The 4,621-nt window shown below is 36.0% G+C and overlaps 1 long non-coding RNA gene across 1 annotated transcript; it reads right to left on the bottom strand.

The window, feature by feature from the left end:
* Window positions 1-526: 526 nt before the first annotated feature.
* Window positions 527-3,696, bottom strand: LOC133830557 (uncharacterized). The gene is made up of 3 exons (XR_009892117.1): window positions 2,872-3,696; window positions 2,040-2,114; window positions 527-878 (listed from the first exon to the last, which is right to left on the bottom strand). It is a non-coding gene; the product is annotated as an uncharacterized LOC133830557 (long non-coding RNA).
* Between the last annotated feature and the right edge of the window lie 925 nt (window positions 3,697-4,621).

The following is a 4,621-nucleotide window of genomic DNA, read 5'->3' as shown; positions in this document are numbered from 1 at the left end:
TCAATAAAATGGTATCAAAATACATGAGATTCAGGTAACAATTTAGTAGAGTTACATAATTACAATGTTTAGTCTATGAAGCTAAATTACGAGCAAACAACTCATTTATCAAATTCCTTTTACAATCAAACTGCCAACAAGATGGAACAAAAATGATGACCAAGTAAAGAAATGAATTGCAGTTGATGTCCCAGCATTAAGAAATAAAACCAAGTTCCGAAATTGTTTTGGTTAGTCACTAAAACAAAACAACAATCAAATATTTCAAAAAGAATCTTAATGTCATTTATCACTACTACATAACTAGGTTTTTCTGACAATTTTAAACTGTTGCTATTGAGCAACGACGTCACTCGGCTAACTGTCGTATTTGCCTATGACAGCGTAGGGGTAGTAACGTTGACAGTTAAAAACTATCGTTATTGCTGGCAACGCTGACAATTTTTAATTGTCGCTGTTGCTAGCATATAACATATCCAAATTAGAGTATGAACTAAATCCATAGGAGTTAAACAAACAAAAAAAATATAACAAACACATAATTATCATAACTAAATTTAAAACGGACAACACTTCCCTCTGTCAATATCATTTCAAATAATTCATTCAATTCAAACAACATGCAATTTTTCTTCCTTATATCTCTCCAAGCACACAATTATATGTATTACAGAACCTACTTCACTGAGACATACAAATTCTCAACCTTCCGTTATCACTGCAGCACACAATTATTATCCTAGAACCTACCTCACTATGGATGAATATTTAAGATATTCAAACTCCTCTAACACTTGTATAATATTAAAAAGAATAAGAGATTATACCTCCTCTAATTAATGGCAAGCTTTTCCAATGCTCCTTGCTAATTCCACTACCTAAATAATACAATTAATGCTAAAAATATTAAAAGAAGATTAAAAATTGAGAATTCATTAAATAAAACTTTATATATATGTGCATTTTGGATTTAATTAAAAAAATAATTTTATTCAAGCATGTTTCTTATACCTTTAGATTCTATAATTCACTACACCAAATGCCCTTTCTATAATAATTTATTCAGTTAACACAATCATCAATAAAGACGTATTTTCAAGAAGCACCAAAAAAGAAAAATTAAGAATATAAAACGTGAAGACACTTTGGATGATAAAAATATATAGACTAGCAACTAAACCAACATTAAAGTGTGATAGCAATCAGACATGACAATTAAGCAACCGATAGGTTTACTTTTATAAAAGCAGAGCATTGAAAAAGAAAGCATCATCACATTTCAAAACAATGTAGAGGACAGAGATAGTGTTGTTTAGAGGAGAATGGAAAGAAAATAAAAACTCAAGTGGACAAAAGACCAAAAAAAAAAAAAAATAGGCAAACCAAATAACAATAACAAATTACAAACAAAGATTGAATCAATATCAGACAGATCTAATGCATTCTTATATTTTGGAATGCCAAGATATCCATATAAATACAATAAAGGGTTGTCCTTGAGTATGAATGTGTCTATGATAAAACTTAAATCAACAAACTTTGGTTATTATTCTCAAACATAAATCACTTTCCATCAAGGAGAAACTATACATACCATAGAGATGAGTGCAAGGAGTGTCTTAGAAAAATATTTATTCAATTAGTACTATATTATATGTTCCAATAGTTAACAAACATGAGCAGAATGAGCAATAAATATGCATGCACAAAAATAAGGGAGTAGTTGACAGAACACTTGGGGAATATGCATTTCAATACAACTAATGAATTTATAAACTTAATTTAGGATCGATAATACTAGAACTGAAATATAAACCAGATGCATAAGAAATAAAATGAAAACAGAGGAACATCTCCCCCACATTATGGCACTTAAACTCCAACCCAAAGTACAATTAGTTTTCAAAAAACATATAGCAATTCATCTTAGATGCAAATCCTAGCCATAATTTTCATACAATGCAAAGATAACTTTCCAAAAACTACTTAAAAGGAATCACGCAGGATGTATAGAACAAAGAAAAAGATAGAAAATATACAAGTTTGCTCTGAAGTGTTCACTGGATCTCCCATGCCTCTTAGAACAAAAGATCCTCATTCAGGGCCTGCGTATTCTAAAAAGTAAACATTGTAGCCATTATGATTGGTAAATCTATTATTCATTACAAAACATATAACACTCAAGCACTCAAATACATAACACAATATCATAATTATTAATAAGAAATAAATGTATTGAAGATTTATTGAGATGATATAGGTAAAAACTACAAATTATATAATGTTCGTAAGATTCTGAAACACACATGCTTCGCTATAATAATATTTAATCTTCAACAACACACTTAACAAGGTAACATACTAACCTATTTTTCTACTTAACAATAGAAAACAGAGGAATGCAACGAATTCTTAATCTATTTTTCTACTCTCTCATTTCAGCACTTGAAGGTACGGTACCTATCATAGGCTTCTACAAGGTAACATACTAAAATATATTCAGCTCCTTATTGATATTATAAAAAAATTCATACTAATATGAGGATAGGATTTGGGAGATTGGTTAACATCATCAACAAGTCAATTTGAATGAAGCTTTTAACAGCAATAAACAACTTCAATAACATTAACGCATAGTTCACACTCACACACACACACACACACATATAGATGTACACTACACCCATAAATTAAACCCCACAATAAACATGTATATACAATCCCAGGCAGCAGTACAAATTTCATAGAGCAATATAAAGTATCACGATAGTTCAATACACACATTTAAGACACTAATCATATAATAATTTCCTAAATCTCAATTAATTTCCAAAACTCAAAGTAAAAAAATTTGTGATTAAAAATTTATACCCAATGTTCGGGAGAATGATACGAGCTCGAAACAAACTCTGGAACACCAAAAATGGTGGCCACTCGAACTTAGGTGGCGGCCCGTGGTGGTTGATAGTGGTGTTACTGTTCAACCGCGGTGGTTGAGGAATTAGACCCCTAGGTTTTGAAGATCGTTCAATGAGGAAGCTAGAGGTGGTGGCAGTGAAACTCACGGTGGCTTGAGGGGTCCGGATCAAATCCAAAACGCCATGGAATCCATGGATTTCGATGAGAATCCTCATGCTTCTCCATCAACGATTGGAGTCGATCCCTTAGTGGGTTTTGTTTTCCTTGGTCTCTTGAGTCCAGCCATACTAACCCCTGGCCGAGATGATGCCGCAGATCGTCAGAAAGTGGCTCAAAAGCCATGGCGGCGTGACTTTGGATTGCTCCTAGAGGCGGAGGATGGCACAAGTGGAGGTGAGCTTCGGGGGTCGGGGGTTTCGGGGAATGATGCGTCAATTGGGCTGGAGCATGGCAGTGGTCGGTGGCTAATAGAAAAGGCACTCTTCGAGTCAGTGCTAAACTCCACAGAGAACAATATCCCCCAAAACCAACACTGGTCCAGTATATATATATATATATATATATATATATATCCAACCAACAAAATCAAATAAGGAAATGCAAAAATATATACAACAGAATTCTGTTGCTCCTAGGCTCTCTCTCTTCAGTGTTGCTCCATCATCACAAATTCCTTCAACCATCCTGGCTTCACGCGCGTTCGTTTCTCACGCGCCACCTTCCCCCGTTTCTTCTCCTTGGTTCGATGTTGGTTCCGCAGCAGCTTGGCCATCTGTTTGTTTAGTCCAGCTTTGAACTTGGGCTTGTATTACTTGGGGTCCAATAGCACTTGGCCCAAACTATCACTACTCCCCTCCTCAAACACGACCTTGTCCTCAAGGTCGAATATGCCATACAATTGACAAAAAGACTCAAAATGTTCCCACATAGAGTCTTTCGTTGAGCTATAGGACCATTGTACCAAGACTTGTCGGATAGTCTTGTGACCCCGTTGAAGAATGCGGTCAGCTAAAATAGCTAATGGTGTGAGTAATGATCGATGGCCATGATCCAATTCTGGCAAGGGATAATGCAAGGCAGGTTTCTCACCACGGAATGGTTTCAGCAGAGATACATGAAAAGTGGGATGGATTCGACTTGCCTGTGGTAGTCCCAGTGTGTACGCCACAGGTCCAACACGCGCAACAACTGGAAAGGGTCCGAAGTACCGGTGACACAACTTAAAATTAAGTCGATGAGCCACAGTAGTTTGGAAATATGGTTGCAGCTTTACCAACACCAAGTCGCCGATATTGAATTCGATATGTAGACGTTTCTTGTTAGCTTGCTGGCACATTTGATGTTGAGCTCTCTGTAAGTTGAGTTTCAGCTGCCGCAAAATAGTATCACGAGTGACCAATTCATCTTCAACGACCTGAATTGTAGTGGAGCCGCGGTTGTACATGGGAATTGTAGGTGGTGGTCCACCATACACAGCTTGAAACAGAGTCATCTGGATAGCTGAATGGTGGTTGGTGTTGTAATGATACTCAGCCCAAGGAAGAAATCTGCTCCATTGCTTGGGGTTCTCAGCCGTAAACGCTCGTAAATATTGCTCCACATAGCTGTTAGTCACCTCCATTTGAGGGTGATAAGCGGAGCTCGTCTTCAATCGAGTACCCATGAATTCAAAAACTTTCTGCCAAAAGGTGCTTGTAAAAAT

Source organism: Humulus lupulus, chromosome 4, assembly GCF_963169125.1.
Source record: "Humulus lupulus chromosome 4, drHumLupu1.1, whole genome shotgun sequence".
NCBI classification, from domain to species: Eukaryota; Viridiplantae; Streptophyta; class Magnoliopsida; order Rosales; family Cannabaceae; genus Humulus; species Humulus lupulus.
Note: the sequence above shows the minus strand (reverse complement) of the source record. Positions and strands in the feature narration are given on the sequence as shown.